The sequence below is a fragment of the Hypanus sabinus genome, unplaced genomic scaffold, assembly GCF_030144855.1.
Source record: "Hypanus sabinus isolate sHypSab1 unplaced genomic scaffold, sHypSab1.hap1 scaffold_918, whole genome shotgun sequence".
Lineage (NCBI taxonomy): Eukaryota > Metazoa > Chordata > Chondrichthyes > Myliobatiformes > Dasyatidae > Hypanus > Hypanus sabinus.
Window position 1 is genome coordinate 106,413 of NW_026781771.1, and position 18,697 is coordinate 125,109.

Below are 18,697 nucleotides of genomic sequence, written 5' to 3' on the forward strand. Positions count from 1 at the left end.
CTCTCTCTCTCTCTCTCTCTCTCTCTCTCTCTCTCTCTCTCTCTCTCTCTCTCTCTCTCTCTCACACACACACACACACACACACACACACACACACACCTGGTCACATTTCAGTCCAGTGAACGTTCACTGTGAGCGGGAGAGTGTGGGAGGAGAGAAAGTGGGGTAGAGAGGGAGGGAGACAAAAAGAGGTTCAGTGAGGAGGGCTGTGATATAGCAAGGCAGATGAGAGAGAGTGAGTGGAGGGACATGGGGTTAGCTGGAGAGAGGGGTCAAATTAAAGCGGTTTAGAGGCATTCATGGGAGAGAAATACGGAGATAGTGAGCGGAGAGTGAGGGACGAGGGAAGAGCAAATGACAGACAGAAGGTGATGGAGGTTTTTGAGAGAGCTCCTGAACTCAGTCTGCTGGGCTGACGTCAATGCTATTTTGATTTTGGGCTGTCTCTGTGACGGCCCAGTCAGTGTAGCCGCATGCTTTCAATACTTCTCTGAAATAATAACAACCCCCAGATTATGGTCCAATGGGTGAAGAGAGTCTAACCTTAGACACCGCGCAGCGTGTGTTGGTTTCCTGTGAACTTCAATATCTAAATATATGCTTTCTTTGATAAGTGCTGCTAAGTCTAAAAAGGGCAATTTGTTGATCTGACTTATTCTCGTTGGGAGGGGGCTCGGTTAATACGCTGGGTGCTGCGTGTTTGTCATAGAGCCGTGGTTTCAAGTTCACAAAGTGTCCGAATCATCTGGAGTTTGGGGTAGGGGATGGGGGTTGTTGCAAATAACTTGGGAATAGTATAGGCAACATATCCGGCCGTTTTTACCTTGCTGTTCACTCGTCATCCCTCACTCTTCCCCTTCTTCCATGCCTTTCTCTGTGCCATCTTCTCTTCCTATGTCCTTCGAATTTCCATATTGTTTCTCCCTCAATTGTCCCTTCCCTGCATCTTCCTCCCTCTCTGTAGCGCTTTCTCTCCAAAATATCTTCCTTCGCCTGCCCCTGTTGGTCTCTTTCTCTCTCTCTTTCGTCCTTTCTCCTGCTTTCCCCCGTTAGATCGCCGTCTCTTTTCTCACTTACTCTTTCTTCTAGTTTCTCTCCAAGAATCCACCCTCTCTATTTCAAACACCCCCTCTCTCCATTCACTCCCACTTCTCGCCCGACGCTTCTTTCATTCGCCTCCGCCTTTCTGACCCCAGTATCCAACAACTCTCGTTCAGCCAACACTAACCTACCCTTCACTCTCCTCTCTCTCTGTCCTTCAACGCAAGAAGCATCAGACACAAAGGTGATGAACTGACAGCTTGGATATATGCACGGAATTCTGATATAGTAGCCATTACGGTGACGTCGCTGGCAGGAGTGCAAGAATGGATTCTCAATTTTCCTGGATTTCAGTTGTTTAAAGGGGATAGAGAAGGGGGAAAGGGGATTAGGGGTTGACATTACTGGTAAGGAATACTATTACAGCAGCAGAAAGTGTGGGTAATGTAGCAGGATTCTCTTTTATACCAGTATGGATGGAAGTCAGGAACAGGAAGGGAGCAGTTACTGTATTAGGGTTTTCTATAGGCTCACTGGTAGCAGCGGAAATACCGAGGAGCAGATTCGGAGGCAGATTTTGTAAAGGAGCAAAGATAACAGGGTTGTTCTCATGGGTGATTTTAACTTCCCTAATATTGATTGGCACTTGATTAGTTCCAAGGGTTTAGAAGTGGCAGAGTTTGTTAAGTGTGTCCAGGATGGATTCCTGTCACAGTATGTTGACAAGCTGACGAGAGGGAACGCCATTCTAGATGTAGTATTAGGTAACGAACCGTGTCAGGTCACAGATCTGTCAGTGGGTGAGCATCTGGAGGAATGTGATCACCGCTCCCTGGCCTTTAGCATTATCATGGAAAAGGATAGAAACAGAGAGGACAGGAAAAATTTAATTTGGGTAAGGGCACATTAACAGGCTATAAGGCCAGATCTTGCGGGTGTGAATTGGGATGATGTTTTTGCATGGAAATGTACTATGGACATGTGGTCGATGTTTTAGGATCTCTTGCAGGATCTTAGGGATAAATTTGTCCAGGTGAGGAAGATAATGAATGGTAGGGTGAAGGACCCAAGGCTATCAAGTGAGGACGAAAAGCTAATCAGATGGAAGAAGGCAGCAAACAAGAGGTTTCGGAAGCAAGGATCGGATGCGTCTATTGAGTAATATAGGGTGGTAAGAAAGAAGCTTAAGAAGATTCTGAGAAAAAACAAAGAAGGGGGAATGAGAAGGCCTTGGCAGGTAGTGTAAAGAAAAATCCCAGCGTTCTTCAGTTATGTGAAGAACAAAAGGATGACGGGAGTGAAGGTAGGACCGATTAGAGATACAAGTGGGAAGATGTGATTGGAGGCTGTGAAGGTGAGCGAGGTCCTCAATGAAAACTTCTCTTCTGTATTCACCACTGAGAGGGAGCATGTTGATATTAAGGGGGAGGAGGTTGGAATTGTAAAAATACATTAGGACGGATAAGTCCCCGGGGCCTGACGGAATATTCCCCAGGCTGCTCCACAAGACGAGAGAAGAAATTGCTGAAACTCTGGCTAAGATGTGCATGTCCTCGTTATACTCGGGAATAGTACCGGACGATTAGTAGGAGGCGAATGTTGTCCCCTTGTTCAAAAGAGTTAGTAGGAATAGTCCAGGTAATTATAGACCAGTGAGCCATACGTCTGTGGTGGGAATGCTATTGGAAAAGGTTGTTAGAGATAGGATCTATGGGCATTTAGAGAAATATGAACTGATCAGAGACAGTCAGCATGGCTATCTAAGTGCAGATGGTGCCTAACGAGCCTGATAGATTTCTTTGAAGAGTTGACCAACCATATTGATGAGGGTAGTGCAGTTGATCTGCAGGGGTTTTTGTAAGGCGTTTGACAAGGTTTCAAGTCAGAAAGTCAGAAGGCGTTGGATCCAGGAAAGTTTGGCCAGGTGGATTCAGAGGGTGACTTGCCTTCAGAAGGCAGGGGCTTGTGGGGGAGCGAGTACATTCAGATTGGAGGGTTGTGACTAGTTGTGTCCCACAAGGATCTGTTCTGGGACCTCAACTTTAAGTGATTTGTATTAAGGAACTGGATGTAAGGGGTAGAAGGGTGGGTTGTTAAGTTTGCAGACAACACTAAGGTCGGTGGTATTGTAGATAGCGTAGAGGATTGTCGAAGATTGGAGAGAGACATTGGTAGGATGCAGAAGTGGGCTGAGAACTGGCAGATGGAGTTCAAACCGGAGAAGTGTGAGATGGTGCACTTTAGAAGTAATTTTCATTAATCTATTATTTTATTCATTGTATGTAATTGTTTTAAAAAATAATAAAAATATATATTATAAAACCGGAGAAGTGTGAGGTGGTACACTTTGGAAGGACAAACTCCAAGGCAGAGTACAAAGTAAATGGTAGGATACTTGGTAGTGGGGAGGAGCAGAGGGATCTGGGGGTACATGTCCACAGATCCCTGAGAGTTGCCTCACAGGTAGGTAGGGTAGTTAAGAAAGCTTATGGTGTGTTAGCTTCAATAGTCGAGGGGTCGTGTTTAAGTGACGTGATGTAATGATGCAGTTCTATAAAACTCTAGTTAGGCCGCACTTAGTGTACTGTGACCAGTTCTGGTCGCCTCACTATAGGAAGGATGTGGAGGCATTGGAAAGGGTACAGAGGAGATTTACCAGGATACTGCCTGGTTTAGAGAGTATGGATTATTATCAGAGATTAAGGTAGCTAGGGCTTTACTCTTTGGAGAGAAGGAGCATGCGAGGAGACATCATAGCGCTGTTCAAGATATTAAGAGGAATAGACAGAGTGGACGGCCAGCGCCTCTTCCCCAGGACACCACTGCTCAGTACAAGTGGACATGGCTTTAAAGTAAGAGGAGGGAGGTTCAAGTGGATATTAGAGGAAGGTTTTTCACTCAGAGAGTGGTTGGTGCGTGGAATGCACTGTCTGAGTCAATGGTGGAGGCAGATACACCAGTGACGTTTAAGAGACTACTATACAGGTATATGGAGGAATTTAAGGTGGGGGGGTTTATATGTGAGGCAGGATTTGAGGTCTGTACAACATTGTGGGCCGAAGGGACTGCAATGTGCTGTACTATTTTATGTTCTATGTTCTAAATCATCACTCGCACTTCTCGTCCCTCTGCCGCTCGCATCGCTGCAAATTACCCCACTCACATCCTCAATCCCCCTCCTGCCCGGCACTTCCTTCCGCTGCTCTGGGCTCCTTACTTTCTCTGCTGCTCATCTTTTGTAATTTTGTGTCGATCTGATCCCCTTGTCAACACGGGCCTCCTCTGACAACGGTTACTTCTTTCCCCTCGCTAAACTCAGACGCAGAGGATCCTCGACAGGAGGACAGAGGGAGACTTACGTGAATGTTCAGCTCGTAAAACCGGAATCTCCGTTTACATCGGAAGGTGAGCAGGGCAGAGACGGAGGGAGGGAGTTTCAATCTCTTTCAATATCGGGTTGTGGGTAATTGCACGGTGTGGAGGCAACTTCACTCTGTGTCTGACCCCGGGAGTGTGTGATGGGACGCTGCGGTATTACTGATACCTGGGGATACGAATTGACAAAAATAATTGACTGTTCAAAGAACACTGAGTATGTCTACAAGAAGGGTCGGAACAGTCTCTACATTCTGAGAGGACTGAGGTCTTTTAACATCTGACGGACAATTCTCTGGATGTTCTACGAATCTGTGGAGGCCAGTGCTATCATGTTTGCTGCTGTGTGCGTCTTGAAATAAATTCAAAAGCGGACGAGGTATGTGTGAGACATGGTAAGTTGTATCTACACCAGAGTGAAGCTCCTTCCACTTCATCGGGGGTCAAAACATTACAGAATATTCCTGCATGCCGTCCCGTCGCTCACATCCGGGGTCGAACACAGAGTGAAACTCTCTCCATAGCACCTCATCACACACTACCGTGGTCAGGCAAAGTGTGAATATCTCTCCACACCGTCACATCACTCACTTGAGGGATCAGACACACAGACAGAAGCTTCCTCCACACCATCCCATCAAACACTCCCGGGGTCAGAAATAATCTGATCTTCCTCCACACCGTCCCATCACACACGCCAAGTGTCAGACACAGAGTAAATCTCCCTCCACACCGTCCCGTCACACACACCCGGGGTAAGACACAGGGTGAAGCTCCCTCCACACTGTTCCATCACACACTGCCGGGGTCAGACACAGAGTTAAGCTCCTTCAACACCGTCCCATCACATACCTTCGGGGTTAGAAATAATGTGATCTACCCTCCACAGCGTCACTTCACACACTCCAGGGTTCAGACACGTGGTGAATCTCTCTCCACACCGTCCCATCACACACGCCCGAATTCAGACAGAGTGAATCTCCCTCCACACTGTCCCATCACACATTCTCGGGGTCAAACACTGAGTGAATCTCCCTCCACACCGTCCAATCACACACTCCCGAGTTCAGACACAAGGTTAAGCTCCCTCCACACAGTTGGTGTTACATCTGCTCACTTCAACCGGATATCGATCTCTCGGTTCTCTGCTCCTCTGCGTCTCTGTGTGTTCAGGCCAGTCGTGTGGTTTCACACCACTTCCTCCCAGTGACTGCAAATTCTGCACATCTCCACAGCGCTATCTCGCCTCCCCCTCCCTCCCCAGCTCTGGTCTCACACAAACTTTTTATCACCCAGGCACTGTTAAAGACTACAGAAACATTGAAGTGCTGCTGATTGGTGAGAGGGGAGTAAAGAGCGAGATTCACTGTGAAGATCTGACTGTGATGCGGCAGATTCACTGTGTGTCCCACCATAGGAGAGTGTGATGGGACCGTATGTTGGTATAGTCAAACTGTGTCTGACCTTGGGAGAGTGTGATGAGACGGTGTGGAGGGAGATTTGTTCTCTGTTAGACACTGGTTATGTGCGATGGGGCGCTGTGGTGGAAGATCCACTCTGTGCCTTACCCCGGGAGTGGGCAATGTGACGGTGTGCAGGGAGCTGCACTTCAGATTGACCCGGGGAGTATTTGGTCGGATGAAGCCTTTCTCTCTCTCTCTCTCTCTGTCTCGCACACACACACTCACACACACACCCACACACACACCAGCTCCAGCACAATGCACACCGCAACACTACCCCCTTAGCCACTATCCCTGCTACCATTTCCAACCCCCCCCCCATTCCTTTCACCTCCGCCATTACCTACCGTGGAGGATGTAACTAATCCCCACTGTCCCGTGGACGGCGGCTTTCAGGGAACGGTACAGGCGGCCCAGTCACATTTCAGTCCGGTGAACGTTCACTGTAAGTGGGAGAGAGTGGGATGAGAGAAAGTGGGGTAGAGAGGGTGGGGAGACAAAAAGAGGTTCAGTGAGGAGGGCAGTGAGAGAGAAAGGCAGATGAGAGAGAGTGAGTGAAGGGACAAGGGGTTAGCTGGAGAGAGGGGTGAAATTGAAGCGGTTTCGAGGCATTCATGTGAGAGAAATAGGAAGATAGTGAGGGGAGAGCGAGGGACGCAGAGAGAAAATGATAGACTGAAGGTGATGGAGCTTTTTGAGAGAACTGATGAACTCCGTCGGCTGGGCTGACGTCACTGCTATTTTTATTTTTCCTATTTTTGACGGCCCATTCAGCGTAGCCGCACGCTTTCAATACTTCACTGAAATACTGACAACCCCCAGCTTATGTTCCAATCCGTGAAGAGAGTCAAACTTCAAACACAGCGCAGCGTGTGTTGGTTTCCTGTGAACTTCAATATCTTAATAAGTGCTTTCTTTGAAAAGTGCCAGTGAGTCTTAAAAGGGCAATTTGTTGATCTGACGACTTCCCGATGGGAGGGAGCTCGGTAATTCGTTGGGTGTTGCGTGTTTGTCCCAGGGCCGTGGTTTCATGTTCACAGTCTCTGAATCAACTGGAGTTTGGGTTAAGTGATGGGGGTTGGTTGAAAATAACTTGAATAGTAAAGGTATCATATCCGTCCGTTTTTACCTTCCTGTTCACTCGTCATCCCTCATTCTTCCCCTTCTTCCGTGCCTTCTCCCATCTTCTCTTCCTTTGTCCTTCCAATTTCCATATTCCTTCTCCCTCAATCGTCCTTTCCTTGCATCTTCCTCCCTCTCTGTAGCGCTTTCTCTCCTCCATCTCTTCCTTCGCCCTTCCCTGTCGGTCTTTATCTCTCTCTCTCTCTCTCTCTCTCTCTCTCTCTCTCTCTCTCTCTCTCTCTCTCTCTCTCTCTCTCTCTCTCTCTCTCTCTCTCTCTCTCTCCCTTTCTCCAACATTCCCCCGTTAGATCGCCGTCTCTTTTCTCACTCACTCTTTCTTCTAGTTTCTCTCCAATAATCCACCCTCTCTATTTCTAACACCTTCTCTCTCCCACTTCTCGCCACACCCTTCTTTAATTCGCCTCCACCTTTCTGATCCCAGTATCTCAGGACTCTCTTTTCGCCAAACTCTCACCTACCCCGCACTCTCCTCTCTCTCTGTACTTCAATGCAAGAAGCATCAGGAACAAAGGTGATGAACTGAGAGCTTGGATACATACATGGAATTATGATGTTGTGGCCATTACGGAGACTTGGCTGGAACCAGGACAGGAATGGATTCTCAATATTCCTGGATTTCAGTTTTTTAAAAGGGATAGAGGGGGAGGGGAAGGGGAGGAGGCATACTATTACAGCTACTGAAAGAGTGGGTAATGTTGCAGGATCCTCTTTTGAGTCAGCATGTGTGGAAGTCAGGAACAGGAAGGCAACAGTTAGTCCACTGGCGGTATTCTATAGGCCCCCTGGTAGCATCAGAGATACCGATGATCAGATTAGATGTTGTAAAGGTGCAAAAATAACAGGGTTGTTTTCATGGGTGACTTTAACTTCCCTAATATTGAGTAGCACTTGATTAGTTCCACGGGTTTAGATGAGGCAGAGTTTGCTAAGTGTGTCCAGGATGGATTCATGTTACAGTCTGTTGACAGGCCGACAAGGAGGAATGCCATTTTAGATCTAGTATTAGTTAACGAACCGGGTCAGGTCACAGATCTGTCAGTGGATGAGCGTCCGGGGTCAGTGATCAGCGCTCTCTGGCCTTTAGGGTTATCATGGAAAAGGATAGAATTAGAGAGTACAGGAACATTTTAAATTGGGGAAGGGCAAATTAATGATACTGGAGGGTTGGCGGGAGGCGAATGCAGTCCCCTTGTCCAAAAAAAAAAGCTCGTCGGGACAAGCCGTGTAGTTATAGACCAGTGAGTCTTACCTATGTGGTGCAAAGTTGTTGGAAAACTTTCTTAGAGATAGAATCTATGGGCATTTATAGAATGATGGTCTGATCACTGACAGTCAGTATATTTTTTGTGAAGGGCAGATCGTGTCTTACATGCCCGATATACTTTGCGGAGGTAAGCTCCAGGGTAACTTTCTCAGGATTGCTACCTGTGCCAAGTGCGAGAGAGGCAAGGAACAGAAGGATTATATAGATTAATACGTGGCTGAGAGGATGGTGCAGGAGGGAGATATTCAGGTTTTTAGATAATTGGGCTTTGTTCCAGGGAAGGTGAGATCTGCTCCGACGGGATGGTTTACACCTGAACTGGAGCGGTACTAACATTCTTGCAGGAAAGTTTACTAGTGCTTCTCGGGGGAATTTAAACTAAATTTGCAGGTGGTAGGGATCCAGAAGGCGTGAGATGATAGCGAGAAGGACCGGTGAAGGACCGGTGGGGACTACACGGCTCCGGAATATTAACTGTGTTGTGGAGCAAGGTGAGGCGGAACAAGTGATAAGGAGGACACGTGTACAGAGGGATGGTCTGACGGAACATGGAGTTAAATGTTGAGAAGGAATAAGTAAATTTAGGAAGGACAACAAAATTCAAGGAGCGCATTGCCCGATAGGAGTTCGGAGAGCTGGGTAAGGACAATAAGCAACGATTTAAACAGAGAGGAGAAATGTGCTAAAAATTCTATATCTGCATGCAGGAAGTGTCAGAAATAAGGCGGATGAGCTTGAAGCTCAGGTGCCAATGGTAACTATAATGTTGTTGGGATAACGGAGACATGGCTGTAGGGAGATGAGACCCGGGAAATGAATGTACAAGGGTATAAGTGCTATCGTAGGGATAGAAACGTGGGCAGAGTGGGTGAGGTGGCCCTGTTGGTGAGGAATGAGATTCAGTCCTTTGCACGGGGGTACATAGGATCAGGATAAGTAGAGTCCTTGTGGAGAGATCTGAGGAACAGTAAGGGCAAAAAGACCCTAATGGGTGTTGTCTACAGACCACCGAACAGTAGCATGGGTATTGGGTGTAAGTTGAACAGGGACAACATTGCAATGTGGCAAAGGTAATGACGCAGTAGTTATGGGGGATTTCAACATGCAGGTGAACTGGGAGAATCAGGTTGGTGCTGGGCCCCAGGATAGGGGAGTTTATAGAGTGCCTACGGAATGCATTCTTGGAACAGCTTGTACGAGAGCCGACCAAGGACAAGGCTATTCTGGATTTAGTGTTGTGCAATGAACAGGATTTGATAAGCGATCATGAAGTAAAGGAGCCATCAGGAGGTAGTGACCATAATATGATAAGCTATCAGCAATTTGAGAAGGATAAGGGCAGATCGGAGGTGTCTGTGTTGCCGTTGAACAAAGGAGACTATGGAGCCATGAGGGAGGAGCTGGACAAAGTTAACTGGACGGTTATCCTAGCAGAAAAGAGTGAAACAGCAATGGAATCTTCCCCAGGCTGTTTCACGAGGAGGGAGAAGAGACTGGTGAGCCTCTGGCTAGGATCGTTAAGTCCCCGTCGTCCATAGGAATGGTACCGGAGGATCGGAGGGAGGTGAATGTTGTCCTCTTGTTCAAATAAGTTAGTAGGGATAGTCTGGTTAATTATAGACCTGTGAACATCACGTCAGTGGTGGGAAAGCTGTTGGAAAAGGTTCGTAGAGACAGGATCTACGGGCATTTCCCTTGCAAAAACATCAACCCTATTCGCACCCGCAAGTTCTAGCCTCATAGCCTGTTAATTCGCCCTTCCCCAGTTTAAAATATTTCCTGTCCTCTCTGATTCTATCCTTTTCCATGGCAATGCTAAATGCCAGGGTGCGGTGGTCACGCTCCTCCAGATGCTCCCCCTCTGAGCGATCTATGACCTGACCCGATTCGTTACGTAATACCAGATCTAATACGGCATTCCCCCCTAATCGGCCTGTCAACATACTGTGACAGGAACCGTCCTGTATACAGGTAACCAAGGCTGGCCCGCCTAATCCATTTGATCTAATCATGTACCAATCAATATTAGGGAAGTTAAGTCACCCATGATAAAAACCTGTTATTCTTACACCTTTCCAAAGTCTGTATTCCAGTCTACTCCACAGTATCTCTGCTGCTTACCGGGGTGCCTATAGAATACTCCCAATAGAGTAACTGCTCCCTTCCTGTTTGTGACCTCCACACATACTGACTCAAAAGAGGATCCTGCGACATTACCCACCCTTTCTGCAGCTATAATAGCATCCCTGAACAGTAATGCTATCCCTCCTCCCCTTGACCCTTTATCTCTTTTAAGCACTGAAATCAAGGTATATTGAGAATCCATCCCTACCCTGGCGCCAGCCAAGTCTCTGTCATGGCCCCTACATCATAATACCATGTGTGCATGCAAGCTCTCAGTTCATCAACTTTGTTCCTGATGCTTCTTGCATTGAAGTACACGCACTTTAATCCTTCTTCCTTACTACTTTTTCATCATTTATTCTGCTACTCTTTCCTCAAATACTCTCGATATGTTAGTTCGGGCTTTATCCATGCACTTCTTCCAATGCTCTATCGCTCTTGGACCCTTTCCCCTTGTAATTTATTTTAAACACCCCCGGAACATGCTAACTAACCAACCTGCAAGGATATTGCTCACCCTCGAATTCAGGTGCAACCAATCCAATCTGCACAGGTCCCACCTTCCACAGAAGAGATCCCAAAGAGTCAAAAATCTAAAACCCTGCCCATTGCCCCAACTCCACAGCAACACGTTCAACTGCCATCTCCTCCAATTTTTACTATCACTGTCACGTTGTATTTGTTACAATACTGAGAACACCACGTTTGAGGTCTGATCTTCAGCCTTCTGCCCAGTTCGTGGAACTCACATTCCAAGCCCTCATCCCTTTTCATACCTATGTCGTAGGTGCCAACATGTATCACGACTTCTGGTTGCTTTCCTTCTCGTACTTGGATGCCATGCACCCGGTCAGAGACAGCCCGGGCAATGGCACCCGTGAATCAACAAAGCATGCGTGTGTCCTTCTCACGTTCTCAAAATCTCCTGTCTGCTCCCCTGCCTCTAGAGTCTCCAATGACGACAACTCTCCTCTTCTTCCTCCCACCCTTCTAAACCACAGGTTTAGACTCAGTTCAGGAGGCCCTGCCTCCGTGTCTCATCCTGATCGGTCGTCCCCGCCAACAGTATCCAGGACGGTATAATTTTTCCTCAGGGTTGCTCTGCACCATACGTCTACTCACCGTCGCATTCTCTCCTCTGACTCTCACTCAACGACCTGCTTCCCGCAGCCTAGGTATGAATACCGCACTGTAGCTCTCATCTATGACTGCCTCATTCTCCCTCATGAGTCGTATGTCATCCTGCTATTGCTCCAGATTGGTTCCACTGTCTTCCATATCGGCCAGCCGCAAGCACTTCAGACAGATGTGACTGCGGGAGAGGGGAGATCCCCCAAATACTGCCACATCCCATGTGAGAGGCACATCAGAGTCTCAGGAAGCATTGTAATGCCTAAGTGGGAGCACGCTCGTGTTCATCTCTTCTCGCCAAAACTTCTCGTGTCAGAGCCTCAAAACACCACTCCTTCACTGCCCTACTGTCTCACTGGCCGCTCCGCTTGAGCAACATCTCTATTTATTTAGAACCACAGAACATTACGGCACAGAAACAGGTCTTTTGCCACTTCTTGTGGAAACATTTTTTGTCTGGTCTCACTGACCTGTACCTGGACCATATTCCTACATAAACCTCTCATCCATGTACCAGACCAAGTATTTTCTTAAATGTTAAAAGTGAGCCCGCATTCACCACTTCATCCAGCAGGTCATTCCACACTCCCACCACTCTGCGTGTGTAAAAGCACCCCTAAAGTTCCCTTTAAACTTCTCTCCCTTCAACCTTAACCCATGTCTTCTGTTTGTTTGTTTTTTTTTCCCTCCCCTAGCCTCAGTGGAAAATGTCTGCTTCCATTCACTTTACGTACATCTATCATAATTGTACATAGCTCCCTCAGATACCCCCACATTCTTCTACACTCCAGCGAATAAAGTCCTAACCTATTCAACCTTTCTCTGTAACTCAGTTTCTCAAAGCCTGGCAACATCCTATTAAACCACCTCTGCACTTTTTCAACCTTATTATTATCCTTTCTGTAATTCCGTGACCAAAACTGCAAACAATACTCCCAAATTGGGCCTCACCAGTGCCCTATGCAAACTCCCCATAACATTCAAATTCTTACACTCAATACTTTGATTTATAAAGGCCAATGTACCAAAAGCTCTCTTTACGAGCCTCCGTATCTGTGAAACCAAGTTAATGGAATTTTGTATTCCCAGAGCCCTCTGTTCTACTGCACTCCTCAGTGCCCTATCATTTACTCTGTATGTTCGACCTTGGTTTTCCCTCCCAAAGTGCAATACCTCACTCTTGTGTGCATTAAAATCCATCTGCCATCTTTCAGACCATTTTTTCAGCTTGTCCAAATCCCTCTGCAAGCTTTGAAAACCTTCCTCACTGTCCACTCCACCTCCAATCTTCGGATCATCAACAAATTTGCTGATCCAAAATGTGACAATTTGGATCAGCAAATTTGTTGATGAAATTTGTGACTGGTGGTATACCACAGGGATCAGTGTTGTGTTCATTGTTATTGATCTCGATGACAAATAACAATGAACACAACACTGATCCCTGTGGTATACCACCAGTCACAGGCTTCCACTCAGAGAACCCATCCTCCACTCCCACTCTCTGACTTCTCCCATTCAGCCAATGAATAACCGAATTAATTACCTCACCATGTACACCTAGGACTGAATCTTTCTAAATAACCTCTCAAGCGGGACCTTGTCAAAGGCCTTACTGAAGTTCATGTAGACAACATAAACTGCCTTCCCTTCATGCACTTTCTTGTAACCACCAGGTATCTAAATACCTGTAGATCCGATCTCTTAGTACTCCTTCCAACATTTTACACACTACCGACGTCAAACCTACCGGCTTATAATTTCCCGGATTACTTTCAGTGCCTTCTTTAAACAATGGAACACGAAGAGTTATCCTCCACACTTCCGGTACCTCACGCGTGGATACCAACATTTTAATTATATCTGCCAGGCCCCCTGCAATTTCAACACTAGTTTCCTTCAACGTCCGAGGAAATGCCCTGTCAGGTCCTGGGGCTTTATCTATTCTGATTTGCCTCAAGATAGCAAGCAGCTCCACCTCTTCAATCTGCTATGGTTCCTTGACCACATTACTTTTTTGCCTTATTTCCATTGACGCCATGTCAGTTTCCTTAGTAAATACAAATGCAAAAAAAAGAATAATATTTACAATCGCTCCCATTTATTTTGGTTCCATACATTGCTGACCACTCTGATCTTCAAAAGGACATTTTTTCCTTACTTACTCTTTGCTCTTAATATACCTCTCGAATCTCTTTGGATTATTCATCACCTTGACTGCCAAAGCGACCTCATGTCTTCTTTTAACACCCCTGAATTCTTCCTTATTTTTTTTTTTTACTTTTATAGTCCTCGGGTAACTTTCTCCCTGTTTCCTATACGTCATACATCTTTCTCTTCTTCTTTATCGGAGTTCCAATATCCCTAAAGTACAAAATTTCCATATTCTTATTCACTTTGCCTTTATTTCCATCAGGAACATACAGGCTCTGTACTCTCAATAATTCTCCTTGGAAGGCCTCCCACCTACCAATGATATTCTTACCAGAGAACAACCTGTCCCAATCCACGCTTTTTAGATCCTTTCTCATTTCTTTTTAGAATTTGTTCGCATGTCTTCAAATTAGGCCTTTTTGAAGTTTAGAATCTCTACCCGAGCGCCAGATCCATCTTTATCCGTGATCAAGTTGAGACTAATATTGTTATGATCATTGGAACCAAACTGACCACATGCACCCAGTCCCGTTACCTGTCATAACTCGTTTCCTTATAGGAGATCTAATATTGCATAATCTATATTCGATATCTCTATATATTGATGTAGAAAACTTTCATGAACGTGTTTTACGAATTCCAACCTGTCTAGACATTTAAAAATATGGGAGTCCCAATCAATATGTGGAAAATTAAAATCAGCTTTACGTTCACTGCCGTTGTCTGCTATCATTCTGCAGATTTGCTCCTCCAATTTTCGCTGACTGTTGGTTGGTCTATAATACAACCCTATTAACAGAGGGAGTGTGTGGAAGACGGAAGTAGGAGGGAAAGGGCAAAAGGAAAAGAGGAACGATGTGGTGCAAGTGAAGGGGAGGGTTGGGTGGAGGAGTAAGGAAGGGCGGGATGGATACTGGGCGACGGAAGGGGAGGACGGTATATGGGAAGAAGGGAGAGATTTTTCTGACAGACGGCTGGAAGTCTCGGGCTGTACGTTATCAATTTCCCAAACTCAACCTTCCGCCCCCCCCCCCCACATCCCGAAAATCCCAAATGGACGGGGACAATGCAGAGAACTGTGATCGGAGGGCAAACGTTGGATAGGCGGGGAGGGGGTGGATCTTCAGTTTGGGGCGAAACGGGTGTCGGTGTTGGAGAGGAGAAAGAGAGAGCGGCAGTCAAATGGGGGAGTGAGTTGAGATAGTGGGGAAGAGTTGAGAGTGGGGGAAGGTGGGAGCGAAGGGAAGAGAAGAGTGGTGGAGGCAAAGGTGTGAAAGAGAAGGGTCAGAGGCAGAGAGAGCGAGTTAGACAGAGAGATAGAGAGAGAGAGGCAAAGTGGGTGTGTGTGTGTGTGTGAGAGAGAGAGAGAGAGAGAGAGAGAGAGAGAGAGAGAGAGAGAGAGAGAGAGAGAGAGCCATGGGATAAAGAAGAGAATATAGAGTGCGCTACTGGAAGAAAGAGACGAGGAAACAACGTGAAAAGCACGAGTGGAGGGTAGAAGGACACGTTAGTCGGTGGGAGGCGGAGCTTACTAACCTCGGTGGGGTTTGGCGGTTTGTCCTGGAGCCGTGGTTTCCTGCAGACAGAGCATCTGACGTCCCGGCGATGAGCAAGTGTAGTGGGAACGTCGTTCGCGCAAACCAGGAACAAACCGGGGGATGTAAATCTCCAGAACAACAGGGACTCTGCATGAGGGAAACAAATCACTCAGGCATTCTTTCCACACGCCCTCCTTCTCTGCCTCCCTCCTTCCATTCCTTTCGTCTCTCTTCCCATTCGACTGCTCACTCCCTCATCGTCTACATTCCTTCACCCTCATCCCTCCCTTTCCTGAACTCTTTCTTTTCTGTAATACCCTCTCTATCTTCCTATCCTCCTCTCCGCTCCTCTCATTCCATCTCTCTCCTTCTCTTCCTCCCGTATACTCGCCCCCACTTTGCTCCCCCTCTCTCTCAAACGCCTCTCCCTCTATTTCGCTACCCATCTACTTCCGTTTTCTCATCTCCCTCTCTCTTATTTTCCCTTCACTCCTACTTCTCTCCCATGATTTCCTTCTAGCTTTCCACCCACTCAGTCCACTGTTACCCAATTCTCTCTCCGTCGACACACTATCTGTCCCTCTCTCCCTCCCCCTCTTTCTCCCCACTCTTACCACTGCCACTCTTATCTCTGTGGGCCACCCTCTCGCAAACTCTCAATCCCTCTCCACGGCATCTCTCCACCCCCAGCTCTCGGTTACACTTTATCAGCCGCTCATCTCGTTTTTCTTGGTGTCTGTCGGACTCCCGTGCCAAAACAGGCTTCTTTGGACAACCTTCCTGAGCTCAGAGACGCAGAGGATCCTCGACAGGATGGACGACAGCGGGACTTACGTGAATGTGAAAATCACAAAAACGGTCTCAGAGACTCCTTCCCGAGGTGAGTGGGGTAGAGAGATGGAGGGAGGGAGTTTCACTCTGTGTCTGACCCCGGGAGTGTGTGATTGGACGTTGTGGAGGGAGCCCTCTAAAATATATTTTAATCCCCTCTTGTCCCTTCGCTCTCGTCTCCCTCCTCTCACTCTGCACAAGCCTTATCACTTTCCCCCTTCTCTCTCCCTTTCCATCTCACGTCATTCTTCTGTATTCCCTCTCTTCTCCCCTCTATCCCTCTTTTACCATCTCATAAACTCTCCGCTCTCTTGTCCTCAATAAGACCCTTGTCCCTCTCCTTTCCCTCTCCTTCCCATGCTGTTCACTTTCTCTTCCTTCCCTCTAACGGACCCTCCCCACTCTCTCCTTCCTTCAACCACACACACCTTCATTACCCCTCTCCCCTGCCCTCTCTCACGCTATCTGTCCCTCTATTCTCTCTCTCCCACACTCACTCCCTTCCCTCTTTCACTCCTCTTTTCCATCCCTCGCGCCAATACGCCATGCGAATTCTTAACCACAGAGTCAACCTGCGCAACTGTTTTGAGCTCGGACACCAATATCCCTCTGATTCTCCACATTGCCAAGTGTTATACCATTAATACGATATTCTGTTATCGCATTTGACCTATCAAAATGAACCAACTCACACTTAAATGGGTTGAACTTCATCTGCCACTTCTCTGCCCGACTGACTCCTATGCAGAATATGACCCGTCTGCAATCACACTTTGCTTTCTGTGGGCAAGCCAGTTGTGGATTCTCAAAGCAATATCCCCTTGGATCCAATTCCTCCTTACTTTCGCAGTAAGCCTTGCATGGGGTACTTTATTAAATGCTTTGCTGAAATCCATATCCACCACATCAACTGCTCTTCCTTCGTCAATGTGTTCAGTCGCATCCCCACAAAAATTCAATCAGTCCCTTAAGGCACGCCCTGCCCTTTACAAAGCCATGCTGACAACTACTAAACATATTATACCTCTCCAAATGTTTATAAATGTTTCCTCTCAGGATCCTCTCCATCAACTTATCAACCGCTGAGTTAAGACTCAGTGGTCTATAATTTCCTGGGCTATATCTTCACCACTTCTTGAATAAAGGAACAACATCCACAACCATCCAATCCTCCGGAACCTCTCACGTCTTCATTGATGATGCAAAGATCATCACCAGAGTCTCAGCAATCTCTCCCCTCGCCTCCCACAGTTGCCTGGGGTATACTTCGCCCGGTACCGGCGCCTTATTCAATTTGATGTTTTCCAAAAGCTCCATTACATTCGCTCTTAACATCTTCATGCTCAGGCTTTTCAGTCTGCTGCAAGTCATCACTATCATCACTAAGATATTGAAGTAAAATATTCAATAAGTATCTCCTATTGTCTTTTTAAATATTTATTGTGATCTTATGGTCGTATGGTATTTCCACAGCTGCGCCAGAACGGGAGTCGAAAGTGAAGATCGGAAATAGACCGCACCGTCTGATCTGCCTACTCTGCCTAGTTACTTCCGCCCTCATCGTGACTGTGGCCGGTCTCTTGATCCATGGTGAGTGGAACGGACTCCGGATGGAGTCAGACCGTAAATAAAGAGAGTGGAATATATTGAGATTGTAAAACGCAACAGTGAAACCAACACCCCCCTTACCGTAACACCGATGGAAGAAGGCAGCATACATGAGGTATAGGAAGCAAGGGTCAGATGGGTTAATTGAAGGACATAGAGTAGCTAGAAAAGAGATGAAGAAGGGGATGAGGAGAGAAAGAATGAAGCAAGGGAAGGCCTTGGTGAGTAGGGTAAATGAAAACCCCAAGAAATTCTTCAATTATGTGAAGAACAAAAGGATGGCAGGAATGAAGGTAGAAAAGGTTAGACATAATTGTGGGAAGATGTGCCTGGAGACTGTGGAAGTTAGCTAGACCCTCAATGAGTACTTCGCTTCGGAATACTCCAATGAGAGGGAGCTTGATGACGGTGAGGACAAAATGAGAGAATTTAATGTTCTGGAGCTTGTTGGTATTAGGTGAGAGGAGCTGTTGTAGTTGTTAAATACATAAGGACGGATAAGTCACTGGGGCCTGACAGAATATTCCCTAGGCTGCTTCACGAGGACAGAGAAGAGATTGCTGAGCCTCTGGCTAGGATCATTATGTCCTCTTTGTCCACGGGAATGGTGCGGGAGGATTGGAGGGAGGCGAATGTTGCCCCTTGTTCAAAGGAGTTAGAGGGATAGTCCGGGTAATTATAGACCAGTGAGACTGACGTCTTTTTTGGGAAAGCTGTTGGAAAAGATTCTGAGAGGTAGAATCTATGGTCATTTAGAGAATCATGGTCTGAACAGGGACAGTCAGCATGACATTCTGAAGGGCAGATCGTTTCTAAAGAGCCCGATTCAATTTTTGAGGAGGAGACCAGGCATATAGATGAGGATAGTGCAGTGGGTGTGATATAAATGGAATTTAGTACGGCATTTGACAAGGTTCTACGCGGTCGATCTTACTTCGAAAGTCAGAAGGCATGGGATCCAGAGAGGCTTGGCCGGTTGGATTCAGAATCGGCTTGTCTGGAGAAAGCAAAGTGACTTGGCGGAG